The 22,570-nt window shown below is 36.0% G+C and overlaps 1 long non-coding RNA gene across 1 annotated transcript in view; it reads left to right on the top strand.

The window, feature by feature from the left end:
- Positions 1–22,570, top strand: part of LOC134659713 (uncharacterized) — a 247,646-nt gene that overhangs the window by 104,997 nt on the left and 120,079 nt on the right. The gene's annotated exons all lie outside the window — the stretch shown is intronic.

Genomic DNA, 22,570 nt, shown 5'->3' with positions numbered 1-22,570 from the left:
TATACAAGCAAACTTCATTCTTCTTTAACTTTATCGGAAATAATTAAATTAATTAATTTATACAAATAAATAGGCTCAGAATGTAATTTTAATCGAACTGAATGGCAAAACGTCTTTTTAGCGAACCGGAAGCCGTTACCGTAAATATAATTTTGCTCCCTTGTGACCCAATTTACTATTCCAGTCAACTAACGAACGTGCCGGCAATCATCAACGTAGAGAAACTTGAAAATACTCTTTAGTACGACACAATAATAAAACCGATGATTGACGATCGAGCGGGTAAACATAGCTCGGAAACATAGTGTGACCACGCCATACATCAAAAATGATTTGCGTTTATATGTGTGCGCGGCACGTCTGTACACGCGTCATTGAGTATCTGACGGAATCCTGACATGCTCTCAGTAGAGCGATTACGCACACATTCATATCGCGGCCAGTCGCGGGGCGAGGTAATCCGAGTCGGGGCGGGGCGGTGCGTGTCCGTTCTGTATGATAATACTATTACTTATTCTGTGGTGTGACCTTAATTTCGGGCTTAGGATTGAAGGCTTGGGTCGTCATAGCAGAAAATTCTTCCACTGCGCGAAAACAGCCGTGTACATTTCATTTAATAGCGTGACGTGACGTACGCGTTTGCGTTAAGTGTCATTCTGAGTGTCCAAAACGTCCCGCTTGGCGCTCTGTTCAAAATCCCATACAAAAATAGGATAACGCAAATGCGAGCGCACGTCTTGCTATCGTATGAACTTTTACACTAGGGGTTAGGTTGCTAAAAGAACTTGAAAAAACCGTCGATTTCGTTAAGTTATTAGGCCCAAAACTGAGATGGACTTAAATTGAGATGGACTTCTTAATCATTATAATTTCTAGGTTATAATGAAGAAAAGCAACGCAAAATATAACGGGCTTTCGAGTAATTCCTCATGCTCTGACCTCTGTCAGAATGACCATCTGGTCATTCTTGTTCTAAAAAGTGTGCAGAAAGTGAGGCCGTTTCTGCACTGAGGCAATTTACTTTCCAAGTACGATTTTTTTCAGTTTTTTGCGATAAGCAATTGAAATTTTGTTTTAAATGTTTTACAATTTTGTTTAATTTAAATCAAATTAATTTGTTATACAATTTCCATTATGATTTTTAACCCCCCATTCCATAAATAACGATAGCTTCAAGTTTAAATTAAATACAGTACGGTATTATTTTTGTCCAAATTACTAACCTAATTGTAGGTATCTGTAACGTCATTATGTAACGAACAATCGCCAAACTCGAAGTGATCGGTCGGCCTAGCCAAAGTGACAATCGCTATCGCTTCGATAATTCCTTTCGACGCTTCCATATTAGTGCGACAGTGACAGTTGCGTTTCGATCGCTACGGAGCGTAAGCGATTGGCATGTTGGCTACGCGGCCGGGTAGTATTTTACACCTCTTTGCGTGAAAATGCTCTTACGCCATAAAGAAAACATAACCTTTAATCATATATATATTATACTACTCTTTGCCTTTAATTCGACAACGAAACTTCAAAAGACTCGTTAGTACGACAAACAATAATACCTATAGCCGATGATTGACGAGCAGGTAAACATAGTGTGACCCCAATTTCGGGGCACCATTTGTCATGTACTAGTAAGTAGGGCGGGTCACAGGTGCAAGTTTGCAATCATTATTTGTATCAATATCTGGGTGACTAGTCGAGCTTAGTGTAGGGTCGATTAAATTTTATTGGGCACTGATTAATAATTATAATTATTTTATTCAAGAGGGGGCGTAAGGCCAGAAAATTAAAAAGGCGCAAAAGATATGGTGTGCCGCGCGATACGCCGCGCGTCGGGCAGGTAATCTAATTTAATCTTTTTTGTGTGTAATTTAGTAATAAAAAGATAAGCAGAAAGTTATCCACGGGCCGGGGCCAAGCACAGGAAACAGGAAATAAGTCAAATGTGACTTTTACGAAACTTCGCGAACTATATTTCACAAGTTGAGATGGCTTTAGAAGTAAAAGTAGAACGGAAAATACCTAATATATATAGTAGGTAGGTAGATGACGTACCCGGAGGGTCTTTTAATGGGGTTTGCCGTTCGAAGTATTTAGCAGATGGCGCCATCATAGCTTGCCCTGTCAGTCCCTAGAATTGTGTTCATTTTTTGTTTTTTTAATGACCTGGATGCCAGCCCTTTAAGCCAAATCTCATAGAAAAAGGGGCAATTAAGTTATGATGGCGCCATCTATGACAGTTTCCAACCTCATTAGCATTATAACTTACGTTTACCTACACATATTTTATAATCCATTGCCAAGTGTCATTTTCAAAAGCGGCAACGTACTAAACGCCACCCCACAATAAAAATGGCATAGGTTTTCAGAATCAGCGAATGTTTTCTTCTTGTTAAGTATACATATAATCTCTCAGTGGCAACTTCTAAGAACTTTCAGCGTGGCCCGTGTATAAATAATTATACTCATACTCATTTATTTCTTAGGAAATATTTGTTTGTACACCTGTAATGTAAGTCTTGGTGAGTCCATGAAATATTGTTACAATAGTAATTATAACTGGCAATGTAACCCATTTCTCACAAACAATAAAGATTAAAGATAAAAGATAAAGCCAATTTACATGTCTTAATAAAATTATAATTACCATTAAAATTAAAATTGAGATCCAAATTAAAATTAAATATACAATTATAATTGAAAGCAAAAACTTATTCACATGTTGAATTAAAAATAGAATTACGTATTAAAATTGAGACCAAAAATTAAAAATTTAAATCAAGAAAAAAATTTGAATTACAATTAAACTTAGAATTACGGTTAACATTAAAATTGAGATCAAAATAAAAATAATATAAAAACCGGTCAAAATGTAAATTACAACCAAAATAAAAAGTAAATATGGTACGAATTCAAGATATATTCAATATAACATAACATTACGATTTAAATATACATGTTACATGACACTATGTTTCTCGTAAACTGACGGTATAATTTTAGGAGCGTAGGTTCCCATCCTACCGACTGCGCCAAACCTTAATTTTAAATTATATAAATGTAAATAGTTATTTTCGATACAAGTGCGATAAGTAGGAAATTACCTATTCGCACGTGTATAGTACAACGTTTTACAATACATTCATCTTCCTCGCGTTGTCCCGGCATTTTGCCACGGCTCATGGGAGCCTGGGGTCCGTTTGGCAACTAATCCCAGTAATTGGCGTGGGCACTAGTTTAACGAAAGCGACTGCCATCTGACCTTCCAACCCAGAGGGTAAACTAGGCCCGTTTTGGGATTAGTCCGGTTTCCTCACGATGTTTTCCTTCACCGAAAAGCGACTGGTAAATATCAAATGATATTTCGTACATAAGTTCCGAAAAACTCATTGGTACGAGCCGGGGTTTGAACCCACGACCTTCGGATTGCAAGTCGCACGCTCTTACAATACATTATGGCTATATAAACTTTCGATATAGGCACGGAAAAGTGCTCATTCCCGCACTAGCGCGGGAAAGTAGCACCATGTAATATAAAAGAATCATAAAAGAATATGAAAAAACTATCCTATAGCAATTTGTACCTCGTATTTTACAGTGGCCTATAACAAAGCCTGTTATTGACTAGAAAGACAAAGAAGCAAGTCCGGAAAGGTGAACGAACCTGTGAATTATAAATATACCAGCGGCGGTTCCCTTGGGACGCGGCCGGTACTGACCAACTCAGGTCAGCTTCAGGGCAGGCTAGCTATTATTATACATACATACATATAATCACGCCTATTTCCCGGAGAGGTAGGCAGCCCAAGTAGCACAGATAACCTGTATAGCAGCCGAATATTGAAGTACTAATACACTTGAGGGTAAATATAAAAGCTGCATAAGAGCTGTATAAGCGCTTATTCAGCTTTTATAGATCTTAATTGGGCACAAATTTAGGCAGCCTCAGACCACGGATTTCCACTTGATACGATCCTGACGTATCTCTTTCGCTTCCGTTACTTTCATAACATTCCTCATACACGCTCGCTGGTTTAGGGTGCTCTTGACCTGGTCTTTCTTCAGGATTTCCCCGATCTGATCAGAGAAAGTATAAAGTATAAAATATAAGTAATGTGTCGGTACAAAAAGGTTCGAAATTCATTTGTATGGAAGATCAGCTCTTCGCGTTCACATATAAAAATTTAGCAAAGTTCGTTTCAAAACGATTTGTCAAAATTAACGAATCTTTGCTATAAGAGACAACCGACATGGTGCCAAAATATCATTTTTCAATTTTTAAAAATAATGTATCCTACCACACTTCTCGTATAAGTCCGATCACTTTATACATTTACATAATTAATCCACCCATGAATCCATCTATAATATTATTTAGTACATTACGATACGACTGAAGGGAGTGTTTTAAATCGACACGATTTGCAAATTACCTATTCGCACGTGTATCGTACATCGTTTTACAGTACATAATATATGGCCCTTTAAATTTTCGCCATAGTTACGTAATATGCTAATTATCGCCATAAAGTAATGTTGTCTGTGTTATCGCACTAGTGCGGTAAAGTAGCACCAGCACAATATACATATAGCATTATAACTCCATCGATGCGAAGCGTAATTACCATGGTCTATAAACTGTTTGTTTCCAAATAACCGTGCTTCAATTAAACATCAGGACCCAGTTCAACGTTTAGAGTGGACTAATGCTTTTACCCAAGTGATCATTATAGAGGAGACTCCATAGTCCATTATGAGGAGATAATAGTGACAATAGCTATTCGTTTTTGGGACACCCGTATCGTTTACTAATTTGATTCTCTGGTGGTAAATTACCGACGAGCTATTTATTACAGGATAGGCGAAAATAGCTCGACTAACTTTAACTACCTAAAAGTCAGAGTCCGTCTTAGCGCCAATTTAACCCAGTGCCAAATTGAAGTGGTAACCATGGTAACTCCAGGTTTAACCGGTTAACCCCGAGTTAGTGGAATGGTGCAAGTGTCACTATGATAACTTTGCACTGACTTGAACAGAACGAATTTATTTATTTATTATTAAATCTGATGCGATTGGATGAGATCTGAAGTGAGATTCATTGCATGTGACTGAAATAAAGGAATAAAATAATCCCATAGAAATTTAAAATTTCGAGATATACTTACTTAATAACCGCTCTACATATTTACACTATTTTTTTTGAGTTGAGTACATTATGTAAGCATATTTGTAAAATGCAATATAATTTTTTTATTTTATTTCTAAGGTTATTTTAAGTTTTATAATGCATTTAGAATATAATAGAATATGTAGTTTATTTTTATAGTTTAGTTTGCCTTTTTATGCCCCAATAATAAACTAAAATTCCAATAAAAACTAAAACTAATCACAAATTAAAAATAATAACCTTGACCTTTACACACGAAAATATGCCCACACCCACCTATACAATAATCATCACAAATACCACAAAAAACTGTAGGTATGTTACAGTAAAAAGTTTGTCGGCGGTAAACTTTTGGTAAGTATGTCCGCAGCTCGACCAGCGTCAGGCGCTGGGGGCGTCCCGGCTGTTACTAAAATGACTTGATACACCTACTCCCTGAAGGGTAGAGGGTTGTAGAGGGTTGCCACTTGTTCGACTTGTTTCAGGCGTTGTGAAACGTAATGGTGCGGTGTTATTCTAGCAAAGATAACACCAAGCAAGCAAGCAAAATAAAGCTAGATAGATAGAAAGATGAGATATATGTAACTCCGTATCTAGGTATTCTCTTTAACCCTAATAAAAGGTAGCTTACTTTTGGGACTTCATTTAGTTTAAACATTTCATTTTAACTTGGCTAATATAATAACTGGGGTTTGTTTCCTATAAAGTTTTAATTCATAATGAATTGTTTGTCATATTATCATTAGTCATAAAACTGAAACCGTTTACTTTTCAGGATTTTCGTAAGGTTATCCTATACATAGATAGGTTAGTTTAGCTTTTGTTTTATGGCAATCATGAAAAGTGACGCGTTTCTGAACCATATAAATTATTACTAACTAAAATGCGGGCAAACATTACATTATGGGCATTTCTCAGGAGGGCCATTTTTACGTGTCCGGGGCAAAAAGTTATTGAATTTACTGTTCAATAAATCTGAATTAATTCAGGCATGATTTTCAGCATATATTCTGTCTGGGACACTATAAAACTACTTATTTATTATTTATATAATACATTAAAAAAATATCCAAATGCGAAAAATGATGTTCGGTGGGCGTGTCCCGCGCCCAGATTTTTTGAAACAAAAAATGATTACTCAAGATGGGGCATTATATCGGAGTTATTATCGGTGTTCACGCATAAGGTATTAGTTAACTGATCATATTCTTTATATCAAAGTAATGTGTTTGCTCAACACATTGAATAAAACCAAATTTACGATGTGTCCCGGGCTATTGACTGATTTCGGTGTAATTTACAAACCATGTCGGTACTCTTACAAATTTGTAGACCAGGAACTCAGTGGCTCAAACAAAGTATACTTTAGTTGTGTTGTGCCTTAACCGTTGAATAAAGTAGAGGTGCAGTCACAGTATACTAAGGTAGTTTTTTAAATGTTTCTCTGTCATTCGGTGGATTTGGTTCTATGTTTTTTTGAGATCGGTGGTGCAATTTTCTCCCACAGTTTTAGTGCATTTATCGTTATGGAAGTGATTAAGAAATCCTAGAAAGTACCTAAACCCATCATTATTACATCTCCTCTGTATCATTCCTACTATTTCTGTAATTGCTAAAAAGCGATTAATTTTGACATCACTCGTGTTGATTTCCTTGGTTTCGGTGGATTTTTTGACCACCGATATCAAGAAAGTGATTACCGAATTCAAATCCTGCTTTGTAAACTAGTTTGTTGTAATTTATTTTCTAAATGATCACACCTAAAAAGTTTAATATACTCTTTATAAATCTAAAACTATGCTTGTACGTAAATTAAGTCTTAGTATAAGTAAACAAAATCACTAGTTTACAATGAGTAGTGTTTTTTTTTTTCACGAGACGTATGTTGAATTGAAAATCGTAGACCCAATGTTTCTTTCTCTCTTTTCGCTGTTGTCTTGATTTATCTTCAAACCAATGGAGTACCTATATTATGTGAATTTGTCCTCTGTATCACTTTAGACCCTACACCACGATACCTTTAAACGTGTCAGCCATATTAAATAAATGCAGTTAATCCCACTTCGTTTAAAATAACTTGTGTTTTTACATACTATGCAAGGTGCACCCACAAAACAAGGGATTACAAATAAAGTGGCCTTCTATTGTCGAGATCGCTTCAAAGGCACTGAACGTACCTATCTACTGATCAATATTTCTAAAGCATAGCCATGAACACAAATTCAACATAGCCAATGTCTGATGTATTTATGTTTCAATATCGGAGTTACAATTTAGCTCAAGTGTGTGAGGGCGCAGGAGATCATAATTAATAGGTGATTTGATCTTTAAGCATAAGTCAACAACTTCAAATAGTTTTAAATCGAGGAAGTTCACGCTTTAAACCTCTGTCATTCAAAAATACTACATATTTATAAGTCTAACAAAGTACTTGTTTTCCGTATTGTTTATATTGTTTTATAAGTGCATTAAATATTTTTGAGCATTGAACACCACTCAAAGTATCTTGTTTATCGGGTGTAGGTAACATAAGTTTCTTTTTGACGAGTGTGCCGTTGGATTGTGTGAAATAAACATTTTCTTCTTCATAGCACTTATGTGCGAATTTGTGATCGCCATGTCTGAAACACGTTTCAAGACCATACATCGCCCTATTGTATGAGGATAGTCAATTAGTGTGGGATATCTTCTAGAGATGTTGTTTCATAAGCCGCAACTTGGTTATTTTAAAATCTTGAGTAAACAAAGGTACTATTTATTAAATTTATGTAAGCTATGCTATATCATTAGCCTCGCTACATCGCTTATCAATATTATCATCAAATAAGAATAAAAAATATTAATAAATTATAATATAATTTAGAATAAACTTGAAGTGTGATTTCTGTGTAAGCATTTTTGAATTCGGTGACGCAAATTGATTTCAGTGCCTGCACATGATTTCGGTGTTTTTTAACCTTTTGGCCGCCGGACCTAGTCCGCAAAGACGCTCACTCACACGCCAGAGTAAATTTTAAGTAAACAACTAATAAAAAGTTTAGGGATTGCAAATAGTGATATCGATATTTACAATTTATGGTAAAAATCTTCTCAAATTGGCTTTGTCCTTAACCAACTTTAATTTATTTCGAAAATGCCAAAAAATAACATATTTTTTTACACACGACAATGTTAAAAATAATGGTCTTTATCAGGGCTTTAAATACCGTTAAAAAGTTGGTATCGTTACCACAAGGTGACAGATTTAACGTTAAGTTGTAACTAACGTTAGACCAGGTACCGTTAGTTATACTACTCTTTACCGGTAACAAAATGGTAACGTTAGCAGCTGTCTATTTGAGCTAACGTTAAGTCAAAGGTATCGATACACCATTGTTAACGTTAGTAGGTAACGTTAACAGCTGCTCATTTACCGTTTGATTAACTGATAGGTGCCATCATCGTTGACAATCGAGCGAATGTTCATTCACTCTCAAGCAGAGATGGGCAATTTTAATAACAAAACTTCCGTGAGACAAAGACATATTAAATGGAGATGGGCATTTCGTAATTGATTCCTGGTTCCACGATTACTCGAAATTACTTTGTAATCTGATTACCGATTCCCAGATTACTTTGTAATCTAACAATACCGAATTACTAATAGTGGAGTCAATATAAAGTTAAAGTTACATTAATTGCACAGTAAAATGTTTCTACACGGGTGAATTATATATCATATTGAATACCCGTCTGCGAATTAACAACTTGATATCTGTTCCCGTTTTTGAGAAATAACATTTTTTTTATTTTATATTTTATACTACCTAAACAGTAATTTCTAACTAGATTTTTTTTGAAGAATGGGCTATGAAGCTTACACGACTACACGGTCAGAATTTCTCCCGACAATAATATTAATTATAGATTTAATGAAAAAAACAATAATTTTGTAAGTTTTCCATGACCGAGAATATCCCACACTGAGAGAAAAGTTTACTATTGTGGTTAATTTAATAGTATTTGTTTCGATCATGTTTAATTTATCTGCCCGAGGAACTGCTATATTCGCAGAATAGCAGCATGATTTTGGAAACAAACAGCAAATAATGTTCTACACAATTAATGGACACTTCTAGTTTTTTGGCAGTACATAACTGTACAAGTTATTAAAGACTACATACTTATTTTTCTCGCAATAATTAAATCAATTTCCAGCATAAAAAGTCAATGAAGTATGCTGTATTTCCAGGCTTCCACAGAGGCCAAGTCAAACTTTGTTTAAGATGTCAAAAAGATATCATTTTGTTATCATTCGCCCAACCGTCTCGCTCGCACCAATACATATTTCATCTAGTACGAGTGAAATGCACGCGCGAATGATATAAAATGACATCTTTTATAACAAAGTCCGAATTAGCATCAAGGTATATTAGGAAAATATACCTTATGACTTATGGCATTGCGTTAAGGTTTAATAATTCAATGCATAAAGTGTCTGTGTTTATGTGAAAAATGATAGGTGTCAATTTTTATATCTATTCACAAAACGTTTAGAATACAGGATGCACAGTCAGATATAAATAGACCCTTGAAGTCTTACAACTATCTATGATACTGGATCTCAAGCTTATTTGGTTAGTAAGTACCGTCCACCAAGTTATACTTCGAATAGCCACCCGGACAAATTCCAAAGCTAATTTCGAATTTTAAAATTTGACAATTCACGAGAAGAGTAACGTAACGTCAAAGGATATGTTTGTCCCTTTTCAACGATCCTGTCATCCGATGCTTGAGTAGAGAAACTAAAAGAAGCAAATGTCAGCAATTCGTAACGCTTAGTTTTTGTTAGCGATAGCGCATCGCGACATGAGAACTAGTATGAGCCTGGCCCTCGATTACGTATAATTGCAAGGAAACTTGGGATCAAGTTATCTTAGTCAATTTAGAGCAGTTGGAAATCAACTCATTGTGAAATTTTTGAACGTTTTCAAATAATTTGTTGGATTAAGTAGTAAAGTGTTACACAGTACTACTTAATCCAACAAATTATTAGTATACATAGTTACAGTATGTTATATATTTGTGATCTACTCACAAGGCCCTTTCATTTGGTACCCCACATGGTATGTTTAAAAGAATAATGGTAAAAACTTTGCATCACAGTAACTACCCTCACCACTTTCGCGCTTGTCGTCTCATATATTTGTGTTCAGGGTATTATACTGAATGCACTGATACCAAATATACTCATATCCGAGACGACATGAGCGTAAATTTTTCTAGAAGACTTTTCGAGAAAAGGCCAGGCTACAATATCTTTACAGGTTGATTGATACTGAGTGTATTAACACCGTGTTCACCCATATCCAAGACGATATGAACGAAAAGTAACCTAAAGCCACCCTACCAACATTTTCGTAACAATGAGAGATTACACTGATTTAAACTTTCACGATTTTTACACATTATTAAATTATACAACGGGACTTAATCGCGTATCGTTGTATAATTTAATAATGTGTAAAAAAGAGATTATTTCTTGGAAATAATGTTGTAATATAAACTCCTTGTAGAGCACCTACCTTCGAAGAGATCGTGCTGTCAAATAGTGATGGGTAGGACATCAGGTTAAAATGAGTTTGTATGAGTACCTCATTTTCTAAAATGAGGTGTTACAATGTCTTACTTCAAATGAGGTGAGGTACTAGCATATTTTCAGCGTCAACTATTCCATTAATTCCAACAGCGACAATTTTTTTAAGATGTATGAAAGCTTGCAGTGCTTACGCTTGTTGTCTTTCGTGTTTAATTGTTAACGTATTTTTGGTGGTGACGCGAAGCGATATTGAAGTACGTCGCGTGGCGGTCTCACTCCCTCTTTGGGTATTTCTAATTCATTGTTTCATTTTGAAAGGATTTTTGAGGGGTTCATGTCACAGAGAGGCGGTGAGTGGTACAAACGCAACGTATTTCTCGGTGGACCTTTTGTCGTTGCAATAAGGTTTGTAGTTCGGCAGTTGACAGTGTGGATCATTAGTCGTTTCTTCATTTGAGACATTTGAGTATTGAGTGTCGGCGAGCAGGCGAGCACCTAGCGCCTCGCGCGATCCAGGGACTCTGTTGCGAGTTGTGAGGAGTATATGAGTTTTGAGGGTCGCGAGACTCGCGAGTGAATTTGAACGGATAAGAGTTTTTTTGAAATTTGAAGTGTGTGAATTATTTGTGTGGCAAGAGGTGTTTGTGATGCGCGCGAGTAAATGAGTAAAATGAATAGAGGAGTGAAGTAAGACATTTTTGCGGTACGAAGTACTGCGACAAATTAACAAAATGAGTGGTACAAATGAGGTGCCTCACGAGTGAGCGACTCAACACTACTGTCAAAGTTGTTAATGATTTAATATAATATTGTTAGTTAACTAAAGTTTTATTAATGCATCATTTCATCTTATACACCGCGGGATTTAATAACCCGAAATATTTAAACCACGTATTTTTGACGACAGTACGAGTAAATAATGTTATATCAACATGGGTCCAATTATATATTTTAATTAAACTACTATTTCAGTACAAATTATAAAATAAATAAAATAAAATTGTAGCCGCCGTGCAGGTCAGGAGCTCGACGACTCAAATAAAAAGCTTCAATTCTTATAGTGAACTGATATAAATTTTCCAAGTACTGGTTTACAAGGGTTCTTGCCAAAACGGTTAAATGTAGAAGTGGTGGATATTGTATGAAGGCTGATGAGAGAGTGATTTGCATAATTTCAATAGTACAAAAAGTGGTTTAAATTTAGGTGCCTCTAATTGGCCGCGATACAAAGTATGTGGAGCGCTCTTATTGGTGCTTAAGAAAAAGCTGCCGAATACTAGCCGAGCCCGACGGCCGCGTTTAGCTACTGCATTAGGAATATAGGTATTGAGATTTTATACAAATAAAGGTTGCGTTCGCAACAAAATAAAATAAAAATAAAATAGCCTTTTATTTCGACCAATTTTGTAGTTTTGTCACATTGCTTATTGAATATTTGTCAAAATAGACATGTCAAACATATTTAGTACATTATTTAAATTTGTATTTAGATTAAATTAAATTTGATTGTCATTTATCAAATCAGTTCATAGTTGACATCGGTCGACTTGCCTCCCGGCATAGGCCTCCCCTAAGACCTTCCATTCCTCTCTGTTAGTCGCTCTTCTTGTCCATGTCCAGGTTGGTCCAGCGATAGCTCTAATGTCGTCTTCCCATCTGCGGTAAGGTCTGCCTCTTTTCCTTTTCCCGTCTTTGGGGTACCATGTTGTAACAATTTTTGACCATTTTTGTCCTGGCTCTCTGAGCATGTGTCCGGTCCATTTCCATTTAAGGCTATCTGTTACATAGGAAACATCCATTAATTTTGTGTTTTTTCTTATGGTGCTTAGTCTTATTTTGTCTTTCCTTTTGATGTTGAGAATACTTCTCTCTATGTTGTGTTGACATACTTCTAGGGATTTCCTATTTTTTTGTGTTAAGGCCCACGTTTGGCAACCATATGTCATGCTAGGGAGGATGCAAGAGTTAAACAGTTTACTTTTGCATTTTAGTGGGATTTCCGGATTCTTCATAACCTCTTTCCATGACCAGTATTTTTTCCATGCAATACACACTCTGTTTTCTGTTTCCTTGTCATTCTGGTGTTCTGGAGAAATTATTTGTCCCAAATATGTGTATTCGTTTACATATTCTATTATGTTGTTGTTTATTGCCATTTCAATTCTTTGTCCATTTGTCATAAGTTTAGTTTTTTCGGTGTTGATTTCCAGTCCCACTTTTCTGCTTTCATAAGAAAGTTGGTGTAGCATTTCTTGCAAGTCATCTGTGTTTTCCGAGAGAAGTATGAGATCATCAGCAAATCGCAAGTGGCTCAGCAACCTTTCGTCTATTTTTAAACCATATTCTTTCCAGTTCAAGTTTCTAAATACCTGTTCTAAAGTTGCTGAGAACAATTTAGGTGACAGCGGGTCTCCTTGTCTCACTCCTTTTTTCAGTTTGAATTCCTCTCCTACTGTTTCTAGTTTTATTTTTGCTGTTATGCATTTGTATATATTGCTGATTATTCTTATATATTTGTTCTGGATTTTCAGCGCTTCCCATATATATCTGTGGAGTAGGGAGTCGAAGGCCTTGCTGTAATCAATAAAAGCTAGGTAGTATTTTTTTTTTTTTCAGTATTAATTAAATCATATTAATTGTGTAAAAGTGAACAAACCTTTATTCAGAGAGTGAGCGAGTTTAATTAATCTCAAGTAGAGAAACAGAGAGCGAGCATGACATTTCACGAATCACTCCGATATCATACGATGCACGGCGAATGCAGTGACATGTGTTCCATGACAAGAAGTGTCAAGTTATGTCTAGGATCATGTTTACGTTGAAATTATTTCAATTGATTGGCACCTCAGAATACCACAAATTGTATCAAAACTTTATTAATTACTACAACAGTAGGTACAGTGCAGTTATTATTGTTGAAACTTTGCGATAAAATCTTTTCCTTTGAGTGAGATAACCAAAGCCATTAACCATGATTATATCCGAAAGAAATCATGTCTCTTATTGTTTTAACTCATACTACAGCTGGAAAGGGATGATTACTTTGTTAAAATCAATGAATGACCTTTTGTTAAAATATCGATCATGCTTATCAGTACGTATTTTAAATTCTCGATGTGTTGATTTATACTGAGTAAAGAAAATAAACAACTATGTTAAACAATTACGCTTTTTTATTAATTTAATGAATTAGGTTTTCACACCTGAGGATGCCGAAGACCGGGCAAAGTGGAGAAGGCTGAGCAGGAAAGCGGACCCTGGCGCTAGACCGGGAAAACGCTAGGTTGAAGAAGAAGAATGAATTAGGTTTTCGAAGTGTGTACCACCGTTTTCAGCACAAAGATTTAATTTTAAACGGATTTCATTATTTAGGTTTACAAAAGTGTTCTTTATTTCTTCGGAAGCCGTTCGAATTTTTATTAATAATTCTTCTCCAGACTTCACTGGTGTTGAGTATTCCTTCCTTATCTTTCAGAGTTCCCCATAGAAAAAAACCAATGGCGTTAAGTCGGGTGACCGGGCGGGCCAGGTTAGGACGTTACTTCCACGGCCAATCCACCTCTCAGGGTATTGTTCGTCTAGCCAATTTACGAACTGGGAACGAGGCTGAAGTGGGTCCGTCGTGCCGGAAGCACATAGTTCTTCGGGTTTCCAAATTCGTACACAAAGTGAATATCCGCTAAATGAGCCGGAGGATAATGCGGCATGGCGAATTTTATTTATTACAGTCAATCAAATTTAAAGATTTTATCTTGCGCATATCTTGACATCAATTTCGTCATTTTCGTCAAACTATCAGCCAGTTATCGTGAAGGTAAATAGTTTGCACTCTCGTGATTGAGAACAGAACAAAATTTCGTTAGAAGTTCGAATTTGGCTAATAACCATGCAGTTAGTGCGTCTGCGTGTAAAATTAGTTGGTGGCTACGTCACGCATAAGGGTGTGTTAGAATTGAGATTTTTTAACTTGTGATTTGTTTTAAATAATTAATATCTCTTAAATTAAGGGTTTTTGGACTATGTGTTATATAACTTTATATACTCTAATTAGGATCTAAAATCGTTGGTTTAAATCTTTCGGGTAATAACCCCCGCGGTGTATATAACCCTATTACCCTTTGAATGACCTTTTTCACGTTTTCTACAGCAATGCAGTCGACTGCAGCAATTTTGAAGCGCGACATTGCTACTGACTGCATTACTGTGGTAAATGTCAAAATCGAAGTTCCTGTCTGGATTTTGGCGTCCATTAAAAATAAATAATCAAAGGAGGTCATCGATCAAATGGCCCGGAGGACAAGCCATCGTTAACTGGTAGAGAATGCCTTATGGCATTAAGTCCGCCTCTTGTACTATAAGGTTTTTCTTTTGTGCAATAAAGATTAACCACTTTATTCATAAACTTTACGGGCCTGATTTAGTTCAATTATGTTTATCCCTTACTTACAAATACATAAGTTAAAGTGACAGATAAGGACAAACGATTATTACTATTATTAGCTAATTGAAGTTTGTAGAGTCGGACCAAAAAAAGTCTGCAGCGGATTTGATAGCCCACGCAGTGCAAGTGTTGTTTATAAGACATAATTTCATAGAAGTTTGACGTTTAAAATAACACTTGCACTGCGTGGGCTATCAAATCCGCTGCAGACTTTTCTTGGTCTGACTCTAGCGCGTTTATAAATAAGGGGTTAAAGAAATAAAATAAATACAGATGATGACAGTAATTATATACGCATTTTATTACGGAAAAAGATTTAATATTGGGTGTAAATGAAACGGGAATTGGAAATATAAAATCAAATGATATTATATTATTCATTTCCGTAAGTCAAACCATCATCTTTATTAGCATTGACATAACGCTCAACTTCGCACAAACCGTATGGTTTTTCACTAAGGAGTGATATATTATCTTTACGCTAAAGACAAGTCTGTATACTTGTTTGGAACTAACTGCCACAGTCTGTCATAGCCATGTCATAGCCTCATAGCCTCATAGGCCTCATAGCTGACATATGTGACATATAGAAGATACCGCAATGTATGCATGCATTGCGCGTTTTATAGGAGCTTGGCCTGAGGTGTGTTAAGTATTTTGTGGAGATTTCTTTTTAAATATAGTATTTGCAACATAGGTTATCACATCTCAAAAAATCTCTGGTGTGAGAATTCATGTAGAGCTCTCATACATTATGAACTGTGCTGACCAGACTATTTTACAAGCAAGCAGTAACATCAATAAATAGGTGTCTCATTTAATATAATCCGACTAAATTACATTTCAGCAACACCTCCATATTTCACAAAAAAAATCAAGACATTATCCAACCTATATAATCTTGACGTATATTATATCAAAGACGCCTGTACCTAATATAAACCGACCAAGTAACGAATTAGCTATACCATCATATTTAACAAACTAATTTATGACGTTTTGCAACCTTCTTATTTTGGCAAATATATTCCGACACAGCCGGGTGGTATTTTATCTGTCCAATCTCGGTCCATTGTGTATTTGCGTCTCACATTTTGCTTAATGAGAGAGTGAGACGCAATGCATATTGGACAAAGATCTTAAACAAGTAGAATACCACCTCTTTCATTTGATAAACATAAAGAATAATGACAAAAGACTATGAACTCTAACTACTAGAATTAAAGTTGAGTTTTACTAACGTACATAATTATCTTTAATGTATTTTGACTGATTCTATTTCAATTTGACAGAAGCCCTGCCGTATTTATGGTCAATAAGGTCTACTGGCCTTAAAATTGTGTATGAAATTACAAGCAAATATCAGCTTAAAGAATGATAGTGTTAACGTTAGTTTGGTAACGTTAGTTTATAATGTGAATTGGGTAACGTTAACAAGCCCTGCAATAAAAAGTAAAATTACCGGTAAAATTAACGTTAACTAGCTAACGTTATAATAATGTTAAGTTATCAAGTATCGTTACCATTTACTACCGGTAATAAGGTATTTTTATGATTTTAACGTTAAGTAACGTTACTTTATAATGTGAATTGGTAACGTTAACAAGCCCTGGTCTTTATCATTAAAAACAATATCGATTCATGACGTGAAATCACTGCACTAGGCTGTACGAGAAGGACCGACAAGGACTGTTTCCACGCGGATTAAGTAATAATAGTCTCTAGGTCAACGGCGTAAGCGCTCGTCGGTACGTAAACTTTATAAGCGTAACGTTAGAGCCGCGCATAGTGTGTCGATAGTATAAATGTACCGGAACTGCATTGGGGAAAATTACATGTGGGTTGAATTGTCAGAGTGAAGAACAATAATATTTATTCAGTCATTTATTAATGTAATAGTTTGACAAACAATTTAATAGTAGCATACCTAGCTTTACTTTATATCCTAACTCCTTATCAACGAACAATTAGGAGTTTTTTTACTTTCCATCCTAACTCCTTATCAAAAAATAATCAGCAGTCCTTTTTCGGTTTGGTTCCTGTGTTTTTCGGTTCGAGTGAACAAAGAAAATTTTAAGGGTTATAAACCGTCACATAATAAACGTTCGGCGCGCGGCGCGTCCTTTGTTCCTACGTGTGATTTATAACAGTGTGGTATTTTTATACACTTGACTCTTATACACGTGTGCGTGACTAAAAATATGCACGTGAAAATTGTAATCATCTTTGATTTAAAATGACTCACTGCAGGGGTATCACTCCCCACTACACTATCATGTCAAAATGAATCATTTGTTCTGCAAATAGAGACCACAAGGACAGATTTACTTGTCTGACTCTACTGTCTACAGCTGAAGAAGCTCCCTGAACTTCAGCTATAGTTATGCCTGTCTCTCTCTCGTTTTACGTAATCCAGTTACTAGTTACCACCAATTGGCATTTAACAAGTGTTCAAATGCTTAAATAAAACGAGATTTGCGATTTGATATTTATTTTGAATATTCTCATATCGAGTTAACATTCCCATCCCTAGCTGTCTTGTATACAAGGCAACGGCGACGAGAAGCATGAAAAACGTTGAAAACTGGAGCAAATTCTTTGATAGCCTTATTATAAAAGAATGGATTTATATAGCTGCTTTAAATGCATTTTTTTTAAACAAAGACCTAAAACATTAAAATGAGTGTAATTTTTTTTACAATTGATATTTTTGTCACATTTACCGAGCGGTTGAATTTGTGTCTTGTATACAAGACAGCGGCGCCAGTGTACCGTTCTATCGTTGTCTTGTATACATGCCAACAGCGCTCAAAGGGTTAAATCTCAAATATCATAGAAACTATAAGGTTCTAATGGAGGCCTCCACTACCAATATTTTTTTATATTAAGGCTAGATTTTAGGAAATAAAGTTGTGTATCAAATAAGTAAAAAATAAAATTCGGCACCGAAGTCAGGCACCGAACGTCATCTCTGAGAATCGCCCTTTATGAGTTAAAACTTTTTGGAAAACAATTGATACCCATAATAACTACATACATACATACTTATAAAACGTGCAGTCGTCATATTTTTTACCGACCGTCTCAGTCAGACTCGCAATCAGGTAAAAAGTAGGCAGGCTTCTCAAAACTGGAGAATTGACTTTGTTTACTTAAAATGACGATAAAATAATCGATTTTGTTTATTTATACATCATTATCATACTTCGTTATGCGGTCTCGGGACGCAAAACAGTGTGCTTAATGCAGTAGTGTTTTATATTTATTGATAATAGGACTTTTACATAAAAGTACGATTAGGTCCTACATAATATGTATAGTTTAATCGTGTGGGCGCTTTTCGGTAAGTTCTTCATACCGTGTAAATAAATATCTAAGACAAACAAAAAATAAATGAAGGCTCTTATTTTTTATATTTTTACTTATTTTAACTGTTTAGGTACCTTTTACGGTTCATGAGATACAGCCCGCTGACTGACAGACAGCGAAGGCATCTTTTAATGTAGCGTATGACCCTTTGGATAGGGAACCTAACAAATGTAGAGGAGAGATCTCGCGGTTAGACCACAGAATAAAATAGTACAGAAGATTCACTCTCTAATAAAACGCGTCTATTGCAAGAGATTAAGCGCAAGCGCGAGCAGGCGTCCGATCCATAGCGGTGCGCGGCAACTACTACTGCTAGACACCAAAATTGGTGTTTGGTGTGGGCCGCATGTAGGTAGGCATGTAGGAGTGAGCCACACCGTAAGACTGAATTTTGCCATAGATTCAAAATTTTCACAGTCAATTTAGGAATATTTAAACTCGCAATATTATTATTTATCTGCGAATTAAATAGGAATGTAAAAGATAGGCAACATTCGCAGCACTGATAATGTGCGACCTGTGATCTACTAACCATATTTTAACATTTTAAGTAGATAAGGTGTTTTTACGAAGTTAATAAGAAAGTCAAAACAAACTCCACAAATGTACCTACTGTTTCCAAAATTGTGAAAAAATTACTTATCATACTTTTTTTTCATACTTATTAAGCTTATTAATCGAACGAGCGAGCGAAGCGAAGCGAAGCGAAGCGAAGTTCTTACATTCGACTTTGAACACGCGGCTGGCTAGCGGCACGTCTCGGCCTTTCGATGTTTTTAAGCTGAACTGTCAGAAGATAGTTTGATACTCAATAACTTAAGTAAATTTGTTCTAATTTAAATGAAATTGGGTAAACGTGTAGTCGAGGGCATTATATTTTAGACATTAAATTATGAGCAGGCCCGATCAAGAGGTTATTGAGCTAGAAGAGCTTAGAAGGCCAAAAAGCTGTTTGTGAGAGGTCTTGCTATTCTGGTCATTTTTTTGCAAGAAACATGGTCGAGTTTAGTATCAAATGAAAGTGCTCGACTTACACTTTTATAATATCGTTTTTAAATTTACCATTTTGAAATAATTAGCAAGATAAAAATAAATTAGAATAAACATAACATATGTATTTGACATTTGACAGGAAATATTTCGGCTTAGCACAGATACAGTTTATTTTAATCTCTATGGTGGTGAATTAAATCCAGGGGAGGGACAGCCGTATACGAAGCCCTTTATTCGAAAAAATAGCGCCATCTATATTACTTAACGCTAAACTTGTAAATGGCGCTTCAAAATTGATGCAAAAAAGCAAATCTTGTCAGTAGAAAAAGGCGCGAAACTCAAATTTTCTATGCGACCATATCCCTTCGTGTCTACATTTTTTCTACTGACAAGATCTGCTTGGCCAACTATATTATACATACTACTCTTTGCTTAAATCAATCAGTTAAGGGCTCCACAGACCTTGCAATAAATCCACGCGATCTTTGATCCATTGCCGCCTATAGAGCGACATAAAATAGTTGAAATTAAATAAAATGGAACTCAAAAATGTCCATAGTAAATTGTTGCCATGTATAAGCATTTTACGTCAAAAATGTGACAGTTACGTAGAAAGTGACGTCCTCATTTATTTTCTATTATTTTATGTCGCACTATACGAGTATGGTAACGGCACCAGTCATGGGACATTTAAGAGCAAATTTGGAGTATTTGTGATATTTCCCTGATACATGTAAAAGTTCTACCGCTTAGCTTGTTAAAAGATGAATATCCTATCCTTCTTTCATGTTTCAGGCGTGTTGTATCAAAGATACTGCAATTATTTTCCACATAATTAATAAATTAAAAGTATGTTTTTTTTCTCCAGTCATGGACACCAAAGCTCCAGTAATGGAACCCCGGTAATGGACGTGGATCCAGTAATGGGCCCCCTATAATGGACATACCCTATCATTATAAGATATTGGAATAGGGAATAAGTTTTTGGCAAAAAACTAGTTATTAGTAATTTTTGGTATAAGCTTTTATGTAAGAATGTATTTTTCTTTCGACAGCCAACTAATAATACTCATCGAGACAATTCTAACAAACCCAAACACAATTAGGTTGCGTTTATCACAGAGTTCCTATGGCCACCTCCTGTCTCCACCATGAGATCAATTCCATGTTATCATAATATTGCATTGTCATCCGATTTGCATACGTATCCAAAATTTTAACTCAATCGGAAATCCGAAAGTGGCTCAAATGCCATTTCCAAGATTTGAGCCACACTAAACTAACATACAAACTAACAGGGCAAGTTAAATGAAATTTTGTACCTAAAAACGATATTAAATTATCCGAAGTCCGAGGAGACCTCCTGACATAGTTCGTAACTACATTATACTTCTGTATTGTTTAAACATGAAATTACGCCATGGCAAGCATCATTATGTAAATTGTCCCATCATAGGAGGTATACAATTTTACAGCTCCTATAATGGGATTGGGCAAAATACCACTATTTTTTATACATCTCTAGAGTCACAACATAGTGTGTTGTATACCTTATCTCATGGTAAATGCAATTAACAAAACACATTCTAGTTTACACCAAGTAATAATTAATTACAATTTAATATATGGACTCACCTCTCTTAGCGAAGTTGTTAAGAATTCTTACTGGTAATTTTTTCCAGTGACACGACAACTTTTGGGTTGGCGCCAATTTCTTAAAAAGTAACCGAAATTAATAAAAAGTCAAACTTAAACAGCTCTATGACTCTTATTTATGGTAAAATATTGCCAGTGTTTATAAACTACTTTTACATACTTATTTTAGATGATTTGTGGTTTTATGTCCCATTACCGGTTCCACGTCCATTATAGGGTCCATTACCATACCTAAGTAGGTGCAACAAAGTCAATCGCTATATAATTTTTGGTTAACCGCGAGTTCTCAGTTCGGGGCGAACTACTAGTTAATAAACAAATTTGACGTTTGAAATAACACTTGCACTTCGTGTGCTATCAAAATCGTTGCAGACTTATTTTGGTCTATCTAGCTACAATCGCGTTATCTTGTATCACAAGAGTGTACTTTTGATTTAAAATCTGTGACTTCGTGTGACTCAAAAGTTATTTAAATGATTGGTCAATTTATTGATAAAAAAAAATCCACTTTACCTACAGGTATTTGTAAAACAAAGTGTAAATAAATTGTTGTTTCAATTGCAGCCGCCGCGCCTTTCTCGCCTTTCTCAGTGTATGCTGAGCCCAGACTGTGCAGGTAAGAGCAGATATTTCTTGAAAGCCCCTCCACACTCGCGTACGCGGTTTCGCGCCGCGATTCGCGCACGAGTGTGGAGGGGGCTGAAGGTTATTAACAAGTACCCATAGGTTTTTTCAACTACTTACCTCATATCATAGAGAAATATAGTAAGACAAGAGTGCTCACTCCATATTCAGACTATTAATTTCAGTGTCTACATCTAGCATCGAGTAGCGGAACTATCAGTACTGCTACTTGACAATAGATGTAGCACCGACCGGAAAGTCTTATCTCAACAGCATAAGACTTTCCGGTCGGTGCTACATCTATTGTCAAGTAGCAGTACTGATAGTTCCGCTACTCGATGCTAGATGCTAATAGTCTTTTTGGTACTAAAACTGATGTATGGAGTGAGCACTCTATGTATTTTTTTCTCTATGCTCATATTTACCTTTACCAACCCTTCTCAATATTTACTGTATTTTTCCAACATTTCCAATACCGTTTCAGTGATGATAAATACGAATGTGCCAACGGAGCGTGTGTTTCTGTGGACGCCAAGTGTAACGGGACGCCCGACTGTCCCGACGCGAGCGACGAGACTCACGCTCTCTGCCATAACCACTAGTAAGTACAGTGATACACGCCGGGACACGTCCCGACTCGTCCTGGACGCCCGTCTATCCCGGCGCGAGCGACGAGGCTCACGCTCTCTGCCATAACCACTTGTAAGTACGGTGACACTCGCCGGGACACGTCCCGACT

Source organism: Cydia amplana, chromosome 25 (assembly GCF_948474715.1).
Source record: "Cydia amplana chromosome 25, ilCydAmpl1.1, whole genome shotgun sequence".
Lineage (NCBI taxonomy): Eukaryota > Metazoa > Arthropoda > Insecta > Lepidoptera > Tortricidae > Cydia > Cydia amplana.
The sequence above is the reverse complement of the archived record's forward strand: the minus strand, read 5'-3'. Positions and strand labels throughout refer to the sequence as shown.